General features: G+C 46.7%; 1 protein-coding gene across 2 annotated transcripts in view; it reads right to left on the reverse strand.

The window, feature by feature from the left end:
• Nucleotides 1-11,684, reverse strand: part of kank1a (KN motif and ankyrin repeat domains 1a) — a 49,730-nt gene extending 38,046 nt beyond the window's left edge. The window contains exon 1 of one of the 2 annotated variants that reach the window (XM_076891214.1): nt 11,476-11,684. The gene's annotated coding sequence lies outside the window, so the exon portion shown is untranslated. Of the gene's footprint in view, nt 1-11,229; nt 11,334-11,475 lie in introns of those variants that run through there. The other variant, XM_076891215.1, reaches the window with a different exon arrangement.
• Between the last annotated feature and the right edge of the window lie 4,283 nt (nt 11,685-15,967).

A 15,967-nucleotide genomic window follows, 5' to 3' on the forward strand; every position in this document is an offset into this window, starting at 1 on the left:
CAAAAGACAGGAAGGAAGAGCAGATGCATCGACCAGTAAAAGCAGATAAAACCGATACTGGTGGAAATCTGTGGCCAAAGCCTGACAGGAAACAAAACTCGGCCCGTTTCTGTTTAAAATGAGCTCAGTGGAAAAGTGACCGCCACGCTGCAACTCTAAAGTGGCTCTATCAAATAAACCCATTAAGCAGAGTTGTCATTATCAGACCATTAAGCTGAGACGCCACAAACACACTCTGCGCCTTCAAGAACCAAACTCGAAGCAAACAGACCTGCAAAAATAAAACTGGACAAACAAATTGATCAATTTTAAGGATTAACATTAACTACTGTAGCTAAAGTCTACTGCATTCATCTATCCGATTCATGTGGCAGCAGGCTGCATCTGAAGCATCCCATGACGTTCCCAAGCCAGATGACCCTCTGCACAACCCCGAGAACTCCAGTGGGTTCTGGGTGTCACCTCTGAGTATTCCCACAAAAACCTCCAAGAGAAGCATCCAAGAACCACCTCAGCTGACTCCTTGGGACATATTAGAGCAGCAGCTGCTTCGGTCATCTGCGCTCTTCACCCGAGCTCCAACGCTGGACCGAACCACCCAACACAAGATGGGGGGATGTGTTGGCATGGACAGAGGCTCCTGGCAGGGTCTCCCAGGACACAGACTAAAAGCATGTATTTACAAACTACAACGTGGGTCATGATATGGACTCTGGATAACTTGTATGGAAGTAAAAACCAGGGCCTGTAGAGCCAGTGCAGGGAGGGGAGCTTGCAGGCATGTGTCTGGTGCTCAGGCTTGAATTCACTGGGCTTGGCCATGCATAGCCAGAACAACGAGGATCCTCTAGCCCGAGGGCTGACCGCTCCCAGGGACAGCCATTATGGTCAGGAGTATTGTGGGTCGGGCAGCAGGCCTGTGTGTGACCCTCAGCACTGCACTGGGGTCTGGATGTGTTTAAAGAACAACAAAACCAAGGTAATCATACAGAACGTGGGAGAAAACAAAACAAAGTCAGATCTGCCCGATCTTCACGTGCTAACCTCGAGCTGCTGCTGCTAACACGCACCAGCTGTTTAAAAAGTGCAGTAAAGACACAAACTGTCCATAACAATTAAAAAGTACAATAAAAACAAACAAAGTGATTTCAGAGCAGCAACAGAAAACTGTTCTCCGCTTCCTTCATCACAACAGCAGCGCTGCCATCAGCCAGCGCGCTGAAACAACAACCTGCTCTCTGCTTTGAATAAGCAAAGCAGCTCCACTTGACTGTGGGCGTGGGTCACTGGCACGTGACATCTTACGAGCCCCCCCATCCACGACTAATGGTTACTGTGCATGACAACCAAAGTACAATATTTACAGTACGATAAGACAGATGTTCACAACTGCAGCTTTTGAATACGAGCTTACGGTTGCTTCTCCCAACAAAGACGATGTTAATCGAGCGAGACCATTTTCAACAACGACAAGATCAGAGATTTATGCACAACATAACCCAATTACTGCTTTGCTAAAACCTTAAACCAACAAAGCCGCGTCCTGATGGGTAATTTTCCTTTCCCACAGCGTTACCGTCTGAGCCGTGTGATTAGAACAAATAAAACTAATTACACAACGCGCAGCATCCAACGTCAGCGAGAATTACTTCTGTTTACTCAGACAACAAGCCCATCAATGGATTTCAAACATGTCCTTAATGAAGAACATTCACATCTGTGAGTTTGTTCCATCTAAACGATCTGTGGCACCACACACACACGAGCCTGAGGATGCAGGTGTGCAGCAGCAGGTGTGCAGCAGTCTGTAGATTGATGAGTAAAGCTTGTGTATGTCTGTTCCTGCCTAACAGACGATTAATTTTCTCTAAATGGTTTATAAAACCAAAGAATTAAAAGGAGCTGAAATTTTACATCATTCCTAATAAGAACTGAATCTGAGATGATCACGTAGGAGGTTTCTGATGGACCTGCATCCACTCCCATCTTCACACGTCATACATCCTTCTCAGCTGCTGCAGTGTGGATTTGAAGTATGTAGGACCTTTAATGCTCTCCACTACAGGGGAACGAGGACTGGTATCGCCATGGTGATGTGCCCGTCACTTTGTGGAGGCTGAAACCTGAGAGGACGCCAGGCCATTAGCAAGCCTACGTCACCGCACCACCGCGATGAGGACACACACAGCCAAACGCTGTAAACCGGTCGCTATAGTAACACCATTTCAAAGTTCATCACTATCAAATTTATCATCGATACTCGTCCCCACTTGAATGTTTAGGTGGGGAAGCGCAGCCTCGTATGAAAACGTGCCCATGTGTGCTGACAGGAACATTAACCAGCCCAGATAAGATCAACGGTGCCAGCAGGGAGTCCATCTCCACTGTAAGCCCAGCTGACCGTAACAGGAAATGGTTTACTGCTGAAGTTTAACAGTGAAACGCCCGACCTCCTTCAGGACGGTGTTTATACACCAAATCAGAGGCATGTAACCACAGACGGCTTTCATGAAAGCCGTCTGGCTGGAGAGGTGTTTCTATATTGACGGAGCTTCGTCACCTGCCTGTGGAAAGTTCCTGAAACTGATGCAACGACCTCTACGACAATTTGTTACCACAGCTTGAAAGACTTCACTGTACCGGACGTGCTCCTCGCACTTACGCGCTTCGCTGTCGATTTGCAGGTTTGCACAAATGGCTGCCATCTGTGTTACAAACTGCCACAATTTGTGACGCTGCAAAAAAAAAAAAAAAATTCCCAAATGTCCGGCTGATTACTTCCACAAGGATGCAAAGCATACAAAGAGTTTCCTGCCTTTCCTGCAGCTTGCAATTACAGTAGATCTGATAAAGTGACCTGATACAGGCCAAGAGGACAGCTGCTGTGCAGGGTCTGTGTGGGGGATCGTAACCCACATCTTTGCCTGCTCTTATACTGCATGAAGCTCCACAGACTGTCGGCCGTGCTCTACACATCACATTTAAATGAGACAAATGAATGCTACAGTTTCCCTCCATACACAGTTGCAGCAGGTACAGGCTGCGTCTTTCACTTTCTCACCTGAACCCCTTTTAATGCTTTTCTGCATTTGGTCCTCAGGTTGCCAAGTTTAGGCAAGACTGAGACGTGGCAGAGAGGCAACCAGCTCTCTCCTCATGAAGGATTTTTCCAGAGAAACCAGGAGGATTAAACGTTGAGGATTTTGGCCCACAGATAAACAGATGCACTGGTTAATCACCATCAGCTCAGTGCTGGTGTACAGCCGTTTTTAATTATTAAACTAAACATAATGGGGTAGTAGGGAAACCTTGCCGCTGCATGCTACAGCCATACAGCCCAGTGTGCAGCACATGTAGCTGACTACACCTCACAGCTGAGCAGTGCCTTCAGGTAAGCATGTGTGAAGTCGATTACCCTTCATTTACTGATGTAATCAGATTTATTACTTCTGTATTGACCCTAAAAACAACTCGAGCACTGTTCAGGCTTTAATGTGGACTCAGCTGTAACTCGTATCACACAATTTCAGTGACTCTGGTCCTCCTGAATCAACACGCGGTAGGAAATAAAGTCCTCGTGGCTCTTCTTTAACCGCCTTCATCCATTCATCTCATCTCTCGTCTACAACCACTTCTTGTGGTGAGGCCACAATGCAACTGTGTAGTGCATCTCTCAGTTCAAAAACATGCTAAAAACCACAAGGTCACATGACTGAACACAGCATCACTCTGCAAGCGATCAGGAGGTTGGTTTTGAAAGCACCCAAGAAAAACAAGTCACATCAGCCTGCGTCTCATTAAAGATGCCAAAACTTTTCAGACAGCTGCAGAGCCCCGAGAGTCGGAATGTGCAGAGTGGCAGCTGTAGACACAACAAACCACCGCCCCCCTCGCCCAGCAAACCCCGGCTGTACCCTTGAACCGGTTCACACTAACAAGCAGATAAAGTGAATGACTTGTACTAGCAGCATTTAACATTGCGTGCTCTCTGCAGTCAGAGCAACGACAGCAGCGTTTCACGCAGGTTTATCTCCCGAGCAGCTGCAGTAACACCGTCACACAGCGGCGGCATCTCCACACGCAGACTTCACTGCGTTCCTCCTGGATAATTTGTTCACACGCACATCAGCATCCACGTTCTGGTCAGATAATGGTAATGGCATGTGACATGAGAAATGTGTAAGAGCACGATCCAGGTTCATCTGAGCAGTTTATGTGCACCAACATCCGAGTGTAAATCTGAACTCAAACCCAGGTTACAAGCTCAGCTGGCTTTCCAAACCAGGGATCAGATGCTTACATGAACAACACACCCAACACCCGAACTGTGACTACGACCATGACTCAAGCTTCCTGTTCCCCACATCTCCTTCTGATAACATTCACTGGTCCCACCATGCAAACGTTAAAACCTGCACCAGCAAGTTTTAGAAACTAAACACAACTTAAAAAACCAAAACAATAATACTACAACAGCTGTATTGGTAACTGCTGCACCTTTTACTCACCTTCCTCAGTTAGAAACCTGTAAAAGCATTTCACAGAGCTGCAGCTGGCACAGAGCAGCCAGCGCTACCAGAGAGAAACGAGGGATTACAGCAGAGACGTCACCCGGCGCCGTCTCACACGGCACAGCCAATCGCAGCCCGGCCACGCAAACGCTGAACACACACACAGAGTAACCTGACAATAGCAGCCAGTGAGGGAGGCTGTAATATGAGCAGCACGGTGACCACTGGGCCGAGGCTCTCGGCCGTAAACAGCGGCATCCCTGACAGGGAACAAACTCAACAGCCCTTTCTGAGCTGCAGAGGATGATGGGAGATTCAGACCGAGAGCTGCCAGCAAAAAAAGCTGCACAAGGAAAAACTCAAATAATGAGCGCTAAGGTGTATTTTTAAAGTGCTTTACTGTATATACTCTGCTCACAAAAATGGGCATCATCCATTTCCCTCAAAAAACAAACAATGAACCAAGAATGAAGACATTTGTATTAAATTCATGCTAAGGTTTGTATGTAAACTAGGCTTGAATGTGTCCCGCGCACAGCTGGCTGCATCTCTAATCAGCAGGTCAGGTTCTGGCTAACGTGAAGCCCCGTCAGACCCCCGGACTGTGGAATGCTTCGACTTGACAAGCAGAGTCTGTGCATGCCTGCATAGCTGAGGGATTATCACAGTATCAACTGAGCCCTGAATCCCCTTTGCACCTGCCTTGTCCTGCTTAATGCACAAGAAACGTGTGGGATTTCTCGCTCCCTCCTCTCTGAGACTGCTCACCTTTCATTCATCAGCAGCTCTGAAAGGATAATGACAGGCTGCGGGTGAGACGTTTTTAAGAAGCGACACTTCCCCCTGACGTGCAGAGCAAAGGATGTTTGGTTCAGAGGAGTCGAATGTGCCGCTGCTCCCCGCCTGCAGCTCCAGAGTTTTGTGGTTGGAACAAGAAGACGGGCTAATAGCTCGTCTCGTGTGTTGGACGCCTTCGTTTCTGATCTACATGCACCACAAAAGGGAGTCAGCTGCCAGCGCCTGATGCACCATACAATAGTTCTTACTTTCAGTTTTAATGAAGTTTTCTCAAAGAATTATGAAATATGCTGTAGAAAACGGCTTCTGTGAATACGAGGAGAGAAGTTAGCAACAGTCCTTCATAGGGATGGGTATCGTTTAGGTTTTATCCGATACCGGTGCCAAATCGGTGCCGGTGCTCAAACGGTGCTCAAACCGGTGCTTAAAGAATGGAGAACACAAAATTGGTCCAAAAACCTCTCATGTTCAGCTGTTTTTTGTAAAAATATAACAATGTTAGCCTTTTCTGCAGCTATGGGGCATATATGGTATCACTCTTGGCTGGAAGCAGTGCTTAAACAATGGAAAAAACACAAACTTTGTCCTAAACCTCTCATGTTTAACTGTTTCCCACTTTTTCTTTGGTCATTTTAGCCTTTTTAGCCAGGGTGAAGGGAGCATCTGCCATCAAACAAGAAGACAGCCGCATGTAGCTATGATGATGTTTGCTAGTTCACCTTACATGCATTAATGTAATAACGTGGTTAGCCTACTCAACGTAAATTAGCTACTCACGCAGAGAAGAACGGCTGCTGCCACCATCATCCTCATCATCATTTCTGCTACACTGGCAGGGCTAGGGGCCAGGACTCTCCTCTTCGTGTTTTTGGGGGATGTTGCATAACAGGCAACCCACCCGCAGTAGATGTGCTCGGTGTGAGGTCTTGCAGCAAGCTATCAAATACGGCGCATTTCTGGGCTTTTAAAAAAAACGCTATGCGTCACCAGGTGTTTCATCGGATTCTTGGTGTTACCTCCTTTGACAGTATCACAGTATCAGCTTAAAGCACTTGTTGCTGCTGAGTTTGCATATTTTGCTGTGAAGTACAGCCAGACTTTGACCGCTTCGCCTTGGACATTTTTAATCTGTAGCTCTGCTCTAACAGAACGTACGTACCTGGACCCGCCTACTATCCTCGGAAACGTAAAATGATTGGCTAGAATCTAAAGTGTATCACAGGTCAGGAAAAAAAAAAGCACCGAAATGTGCGCTGCTTTTCGGTCTGGTTACTACCGTTTATGTCAGAACCGGTGCCATCATGGCACCGGACACCGGTACCCATCCCTAGTCCTTCACCAGCACATGAACCAGTGCTACACCTGCTGCAGGTGCTGGTGCTACACCTGTAAGCCACGACGGTGCAGGTCAGCGAGCAGTTTGCTGAGGTTAGGAACAGCTGAACTTTCAGAGCTTTTCTGGGAATTATCTGCTCGGAAAACTGACGGCATGGCTTCATGGACAGATGATGGTCACCATGTGAACAACTCTATATGAAAGTCTTAGTGATGTTAATGATTCTGTTGGTTTCATCGTTCAGATTTTGATTTTATGACCATTTACCGAGATTTTTATTTGCAAGTATTTGTTCTGCTCCAATAAATATAAACCATATCAATAATATCCAAATTTTCACCTTGATAAGAGAAAAACTGCACAAATTAATAAATGCCACCCAATTATTTATACTTATTTTAATATAAAATAAAGGTTTTTAGTCATTTTTCTTAAAACACACAAAAAACCCTCCAGTTATTTTATAATCCAAAGATTTCCTTATACATTTATTCAAATGTTTTAATACCAACAGGTCCAAATGAAATCAAAGTCACATTTATTTCTATCCTAAAAGGTTAACAGATTCTTACACGACACGAGCACTGATCTGAAACCTCCACAAACAGGTGCCTGGAGTAATAAACATTTATACATGCCCTGAAATATTTGTTGTGTGACTCGAGAACAAAAACTTGTTTACTAAAAACGAGCAAGCTGAAAACTGATTTCCCAGAATGCCACACTGGATGAGTGTGTGAGGCGTCAGCTCTACACTGGAAGAATAACTTCCTTCCCCTGTAAGGGTTGGTGTGCAACGGTGTTCCCGCTTTAGCCTCAAGTTCCACGCACCATCACTCCTCCCATCAAAGTGAAAATTAAAAACAATCATTTATTGCAAGTCTTGTCAGGCAGAGCGCGTTTCCACGAGGGCGTCGTCCCGGCACATTGATTCAAAAGGTCCCATCAGCACTGCAAAGATCGAGTTTTCCACAGCCGACACGAGCGAGGCCGACACCAACACAAATATTTACGTAGAAGACCCCGTCACAAATCTGCTGCTGTCCCAACAGCTCGGGTGGTTTAAAGAAACGAAGTCTGTGAGGAGCCGAAGCTGAGAAACAAAAACGTCTCATTTAAACTCTTAATTTCATAATGTCAGAGGTCAATGATCCCTTATTGATCGTCTGTGATACGACGAGCATGTGACGACTGTGAGGGAGCATGAAAGAAAGAACGGGATTAACATACCAGGAAACAAAACATCTTTGTGAAACGCACTCCGAGGTTTAGGCAGGGTTAATCCCAGCCACAGAGAGCAAAAAGCTTCACTCCTTCATGTTCGCCGCAGCAATCTTCTACCCAACGAGAATCTCGCAAGTTGAAGCATGCAGAAATGAATCATCAGCAGGCGGAACAACATAAAACACTATCCGGGGCTCTTTGGCGGGCCGCTGACATTCATCGTGATAGCTCATGTGTCCGCTTGTTCTTATGTAAGTTGTCAGTGAAATTCAAAGTCACAACAACTTCACCTGGTTTGTTTCATAATCTCTGCAGGTAGAAGCGACCGGGATCATGTTTACCGTCAGCCTCGTCGGGCTGCTGAATCACCCAAAATGTTGGCTGTGCAGAATAACTCCAGCTGCAAGTCATCCATGCAAAACTAGATACCCCAGACACCAAACATCTGTAGAAGAAACTAAATAATCTCACCTCTGCTTTAAGTATCAGTCCAACACACCTCACAGCCTCCTCTACAATCTGTGCCAACACACACAAATGTCTCCCAATCCATCTCAGGCCACTCTGACTCCATTAAGCTGCTAAATCCACAAGAACTGATTTGAAAAGAATTTCGTGCGGTCCTGCCAGAGCTTTGATCACCGCGGTAATAACTTCCTTGCAAATTTGCAAACAGCGTGGTGCCGACTTGGCAGCTGCTCCGAGCTGCTGGAAATCTGTTAGGACTCCCTGAAGATCGTCTTTACTTAGAATCAGCTATGCAAGCCTTTTCATTTCAGCCGGTCCACTGGTGTTTTTAAAAGGTTTTATTTACATCCAAAACTCATGCACTGTGAGTGGAGGTGCAGCACCAGTTTCATACCAGCTGATGCTTCAGAATAACTGCAACAACTGCCCAGAGAACAGCAGGACGGCAGCTTCACAGCAACCTGAAGCTCTTTTTCCTCATCTCCAGTGCTCCCCGACTCTGACTTATTCTTACTAAAGGCAATAATAACTCTTTGCCTTAACACTATGCAGACCAGCTGCTCTTCAGCGTCAGTCACCAACCAGAAACTCAATTTTGAGCCAGTAATGATCCCAGTTTATTGGTAAAGGTAGTTAGAAACCAGACAGTTTCACTGTTTAGAAATGAAAAAGCCAAGATCACAAATAACTCACTGCAGAATGGTTGAGATTCAGAGAAGCTCATTTACAGAGTAAGCAGTGTCACCTTCATCATGTCCTTAAATAAAGCTGTGAGTCATTATAGAGGCTTCATGGTGCCTGTATTTGTACAGCACTTTACACAACCAGTCATCCACCCATTCACACACTGGTGATGGCAAGCGACATTGTAGCTACAGCCACCCTGGGGCGCACTGACAGAGGCGAGGCTGCCGGACACTGGCGCCACCGGGCCCTCTGACCACCACCAGTAGGCAACGGGTGAAGTGTCTTGCCCAAGAACACAACGAATGAGACCGTCGGAGCCCGGGCTTGAAACGGCAACCTTCCAGTTACAAGAAGCACTACCAACTGTTGCCACAAACTGCCAACACATAAGTGCTACTTGTGTGTGAAATGGGGGCGATCGTGGCTCAAGAGTTGGCGGCTCGTCTTGTAATGGGAAGGTTGCCGGTTTGAGCCCCGGCTCAGACAGTCGTGGTCGTTGTGTCCTTTGTGAAACGTCTTATCGAAGATCTCCATGAACACATTTATATCCTCTCAAATGCATCTTGGGCTGTTCTTGTTTTTGCAGGAGGGGGCTCTTATGGTTTTAGTTTAAGTGGATCTTCCACTCAAACTAAAGTACATTTGATCTTGTAATAACAGGGCAGACCCCGAGGCTCATGTAGGTCCTCATCCCACACGTTAAAGCCGAGCAGCTGTGACGACTCCCTTCACCTCCAGTCCAGCCAGTAAGAGTGGTTTCTTCGGGGTTACCCAGCAGTGAAGCTTCACGTGCACGCACGCAAAAACTAACATTTTCAAGTGAACCCAGGCAGAGCAGCTTTATTTTTAGAACCAAAAACATGCAAGAGAAGCACAAACAAGACAAGTATGCACAGATGTTCAACCAAAACTAAAATTATAACTCAGCAACCCCCTCGAGATAAAATTACAGAGAAAACACCACGGCAAGGACTCCACAAAAAAACTGAACACCCACAAGAGAAGCGAGGCCAGTCGTGACGTGCAAGCTGCTCGCACAGAGCTGTGGAGTGGAAGTCATTTCCTCTAAACAAACAGGAGGGGTGGGAGTCGTAATCACAGGCGGGGGAGGCGGGGGAGGCCACACGTCTGAGCAGATGAGACCCGGCTTTGATCCTGCGGATGTGAGGGTCGTCTCAGTCAGGCGTCATTTCACAGACCTCCACCGTATGTCCACGATACCGAGGAGGAGAGCATTAGAAATCAATAAGCTTCCAGAAATATCATTTTTCTCTCATCTTCAGTTTATTCTTATGAAAATATGAAACAAGCTCCCTGCAGTGAAGTAAAGAACGCCTGAGCTGTTAGAGACACCGAGATGACCCTTTAACCACCTTAAGGTTAGTGAATGACTCGCTAACCCTCAAACCCCATTAAAGCTGTTAATCAGTGCTACAAACAGCAAAGCAGCAGCTTTGAGAAGCGACTTTGCAGAAAGTGCGATGCTTTCTGCAAAGCCACAAAATGCGAGGCATTCGGGCCCTGAAGGAATGCTTTGTGTGGCATCCTGGATGAAATCTGCACTTATTATCCAAGTGTAGACAAGTGGATCTTAAGATATGCAACAACCCCACAGTGGAAGCTTCACAAGGCCATTAGTCTTCCTCTTCACATATCAATTCCCCAGTGCTTCATCTGTACTGAAGAGTGGAAAGGCCTGTGAGCCAGGAGAGGATGAGGAGCCCTCTGTTTGACCCCAGCTCTTCACCAGCACAATGGGGACTACCATCCAGGTCTGAGCCCCCCCGCATGAAAACAGGTAGCAAAGAAGGAAACGTGTCCAACACTAGTTTCATTTGGCAGCATTTCGGGGTTGCTGAGTGACCTTTAGAGCTCCACGGAGACTCTTTTGTTAAGAGCTCATCACGCACTGCGCTACGAGGACGCGGCTGTGGAAACAGTGCCACGAAAGACATTTCTGCGTTCTCGCGCTTGAGCTAAAGGTGTCCGCGAGCCTGTGGTGACACCTGACTTACTCTGAATCCGAGCGAAGGCGGCTCACTGTGGATTTAATCGCGAGTTTAATGAAACTGGTCTCGAGGGGCGAATCCCCCTGAAAACCTCCGCCGTCCCTCGCCTCCGGTTCCCCGCTCTTGGAGCTCAAAGTTCAGCCTCATAACACCTGCGCAGCGCAGACGGAAGTGGAAAAAAACAGCGCCAGATTACCTGAAGGACTCCCAAACACCAGCTGACTTTAAATATAATCCAGCTTAACCAGCAGCGCTTCATGGGATTGTCTCGTCTGCTCGCTGCAGGACCACCTGGCCGACAACACGCACTGAAGACACGCTCAACTTACGTAATTAATTAAGCAGAGGGCTCGTGCACGCTTACACGCGCCCACAGAGACACCTGGGACAACTGAAGCACTTTAAAACACACTTTGTCTTAGCAAAAGCGACCTTAACTTACCCCACGCTAACGCTTCCCGGGCTCCTTTGGAGGTGCAGCTCCTTTCCTCGGACTCCTTTCTGTGCTCGGGGTCGGAGTCTCGGAGGGTAAAAGCTGGGTAATGCGTTAACTTTGCGCAAAAGTGTGCAAAGCTCCAGTCTGTGCCCGCCGCACACGGTACGTCCCCTCTGCGCCAGCAGCAGCAGCCTCTTTGTACTTGTCCGCTCGTGCCTGGGCTCCAAGTTAACCCGCGGTCATGCGCAGTCGGTGCCCTCCCAGGAGCCCAGTCTGAGCTGATGTGAAGGTCAGTTAGAGGCACAGGTGTTGCTTTACCTGCGCACAGGGCTCGGCCTACTTACACTAGCTGAGTCACGAAGAGCAAACAGCGCGCTCCGGACTCACCTTAAAACTCAGGTAAACGTGTAGGTTAATGCAGTTAGCACGTCGTTTGCTAACCAGTGTCTACACGTTGTGTCGTAAAACTGTGACCACACCGGGGAGAAAAAGACATGTACGTTACAAAGTTAAAGTTTTGTAGTTTTAACTTACTATAACTAACGAAGATGTTGCTCTTCCGCGATACAATATAGAGCTCGGGACGATAGATGGAAGCGGTTTCAGTTGGCGCATTAATATCAAGTGTTCTTAATTGTTCTGTGTCAGATAATCTTATCGGGGCTCATTTTTTACGGTCTTTAAAATACTTACACTTTTAAATGAACCTAAATATTTAACGCAGACACACGAATACCTACATGTACATAAAAATGATCATTATTTCAAAGATACATGATGACAACAAGTTTCAGAAACGCATCCTCACTGCTTTGGACAGAGTCAGCGTCCCGCCGGAGGCTGCGTTTGCCCGACAGCGCCATCTGGTGACCAGTGGCGTTAACAGCAAAGAGATCTCCAGCTGCCTCCCTCTTCCCGCTCTACGGAGTCGGGGTGGTCTGCCTCTCCCCACCGCAGGGAAAAGGGTAACACCACCTGGGTCTGGGTGCAGTCCCCCCCTCCAGGGGCAAGGGTACCTAGACCCGGTTTGTAGAGTACGCTTGGGGAGTGTGATTGTGTGTACAGCGTCTCTTTATGTCTGTCTCCACGTTGGTTGAGTGTGGAGTGAGTGCATATGAGAGCATGAGGGTGGGAATGGATGTTTGTATCTGTGTGTGCCTGTATGTCTGTGTCTATATGTCAGGTTGGGTATCAGACGCCACCTCTCTGGGGACATCTCAGGCCCTCCAAGGTTTGGAGGCCTATCTCCACCTACCACCACTTCCCCTGCCGGTGGCGGACTCCCTCAGGTGTTGGTGCGTTGGTGGTTCTTTGTGTCTGGGGGTGGGCGTCCAGGTACACACCGGCTCTCTCCTTGGCGGCCGCTTATCGGGGCCTGGAGCCTGGGGCTCGCTCGGGCCCCTTCGGGGGTGGGGTGCCCCCGGCCTCTCGGCCTGGGGCTCGGTCACTCAGGCACAGCTGGCGGCCAGCGGAGCTCACGGGCGCGTCACTGCAACTCCCCCTGGCTTCTGCTCCACGGCTGCTGAGTGAGCCCTCATCTGGGACTCTCCTCAGCTCTTTCTGGGACAGTGGCGCGGCTGCCCCTCTGTTGGTCTTCCTTGGTCTCTTGTGTTCTGGGGGCCTCTGGATGTCTGGAGTTTTGATCTCCTCCATACCTGCTTCACACCCTGGAGGACGGGGCTGTGGCCCCCCCACACTCCCTAGCAGATCGTTACATGGAGAAACCTTTGGAATACAAGCGCGCTGATCCACACAGGTATACACACGGGTGTTCACTGCTCGTAGACTTAAATTACACCTTTCTTGGCTGCTACTTCAAAGCACATCGGTCCTGCGTGCTGCACAACAACATTGAATATTTAGTATTTACTGCTGTTTACACTTAGCTAGATTAATGTGATGGTGTTGTGTTTAATATGTTGCTTTGTTGTTGTTTTTTTTGTCTTTTTTTGCTTGTTTTCTATTCTTTTCTCAACAGGTGATCCAGGAGATTTTTATTTTTTTTCTCCCCCCCTTTCTCACTGTCCCTCTCCCCTTCTGCTTTTCCTTTCCTTCCTCTTTCTTTCTCCCTTTCCTATCTCTCACTCATGTCTGTCCCGTCTGTAACATCTGGAAATAAAATATAATAAATAATAAAAACAAAGATCGACCAAATGGACCAATACGGCAATGCCACGATGATCCATTTGGCAAAGTAAATCCATTGGGTATCCTTGTTGGTCTTCAGACAACAATTCTGACGGCTAAAGAACCAAATGGGACAGGCGGGAAAAAAAAAAAAAAAAAACGGCAAAGAGAAGCCAAACTCCCTGAATCTAATGTGGTCTGTGGAATAAACACGCAGCACTGACAGCTGACTGTTTACCTTCATTGCACATTTAAAGCCAACGTCTTTATTTTGTTTTCATTAGAGAAAACAAATGTAATTAGACCTGATATAGATCTACTATTTGAACGGCTACTGTTGGCACATCTTTGTGCGCAAAACAGTTCCTACAATAGCACAAACCACAGTTTACAAATGAGTGAGTACACGGACGTGTGTCTACACACAGAGCAATTTGGTCTCACCTAAAACTATTTCTCAAATGGTAAGTATCAAAATTTGAATAAATGCTGATAATTACGCATCAAATGTTAATTTAATGTATATAAATCGGATCGTTTTCACCTTTAAACGCTTCCTGTGCTGCAGGACAAACGTCTAACACTATCACAGATTGTTTAAAAAAAAAAAAACCGCACATATGACGTCACATGTGCAAGTGTGTGCGTGTGTGTGCGTGTGTGTGTGTGTGGGGGGGGGCACTTTTCACACTACCCGACCCACAAATGTAAGCTGCGTTTAAGTGCTAGTGCAGAACTGGGACATCTGGCCTTCATGGGACTCTCCTTTTTTTTTTATTAGTAAAGCCATGTTTTGTTGTGTTTTTTTTCTCACTCTTCGACTACAAAACCTTTATCTGTCAATCACAGCCTTCATATGGAAGCCCAAGAAAGTTAACATATGGTTTAATGTGCTGCTGATGCTACCGGTTGGATGCTGGATGCAGCTGCAGGCAGGAGAACATCTCTGAAGTGAGTTCATGCTCACTTATCTATTGAATATGTGGGATATAGATATAATCCCGGTCATCTTTGATAACAGCCGACTGGCTCGGAGAGCTTAAGGACTATTAAACAGTCAGTCATAGTAGATTTTTATAAAAGTGTGTTTGCTGTTCCTGAACTGTCAGTGTTTTGTCTCATCACCAAGTAAACAGCTCAGTTAGATAAAGCCTGGAGATGGTGATGAGCTCCTAGTGTTTGTTTCCAGTTTTAAGCTTACAGAGATCATTTTTGCTTGAAGTACTTTGAGGTCACAGAGCTCGTCAGCAGTGAAGTTTACTGTATGTTACAGAGCCACGTGAGATTAAAGGCTGAAAGGTTATAAGACAGAGTGCTTCATCTGACTCTTTTCATTACACTTAAGTCAGGTAAAGCATACACAGTCTGCCCTGAGTGAAAATCAATTATTATGAGTTATATTTGTGTTGAGATTCGGTGAGTTTATTCCACTGCACTGAACTGAAAAGCAGATTTATGGGTCTGAAATGTCACCAGTGTTTCTCTGTGAAGCAACGATTCAACATACAGGTATGTTTGAGCTGTTCCCATATCTTTATCTTCTGACAGCGTGACCCCAGATACATGTTAGTACTCTGGGAAACTGTTTTGTGGAAGATCAGATTTCCTCCATGGTTTTGATTCGGTCTCTTCTAAACATCCTTGTGTTTCCGTGTGTGCGTGCAAACGGGCGCACATGTTGGATTTTATTGAATGTGCAGCTTCGTCACATTTTGCCTTTCTTCATCGGTTTTATTGAAACACATGATGGACAGCTTGCTTGTGTGTCTTCAGCGGTATGTGGTAAAAACGGTTTTCAGCTCCATTGCAGCATCTTCAAGTGTCACAATCGCACTGAAGTGTTCAAGAGGAAGGTGAGACTTTCTTACAATAAGGACATGACAGCACTTTTAGAAAAATCTTTCAACCTCAGCGTTAAAACACTGCAGACGTTAAAACTGTTCTAACTGGAAGCTCATCGTACCACATACTGGACATGAGCACTACTGTCTCTGCACTGGCTTGTTTTAGCCTCTTCGCCCTGACTCACAGCATGTTGTACAGTTTCATGTTTGCATGAAGCATTTTCATTTGACTCGGTGTTTTCTGCATGCTGGAGTTTCAGGAGTTCAGATCCTCACTCCCACGCTTCTGTTCGACCTGATGGTTTTATGACTCCAGCTGATTTGCACAAGTTATGAAATGAGGTATGAAATGAGCATGCGAGCGTCTCTGGAGCCACTAATCTTTCCAAAGAGAAAATCCAGGGCAACGCGCTGAAAAGTTCGTGTGCGCAAGAGGAATGTAAACGCTGACTATCGTGCGCAGAAACAATGCGTGTCCGCACTCCTCGTATCTGTGTCGGGCTGTCGCTCTCAGGGAACAAAAGTCT

The sequence above is a fragment of the Maylandia zebra genome, linkage group LG12, assembly GCF_041146795.1.
Source record: "Maylandia zebra isolate NMK-2024a linkage group LG12, Mzebra_GT3a, whole genome shotgun sequence".
Classification (NCBI taxonomy): domain Eukaryota; kingdom Metazoa; phylum Chordata; class Actinopteri; order Cichliformes; family Cichlidae; genus Maylandia; species Maylandia zebra.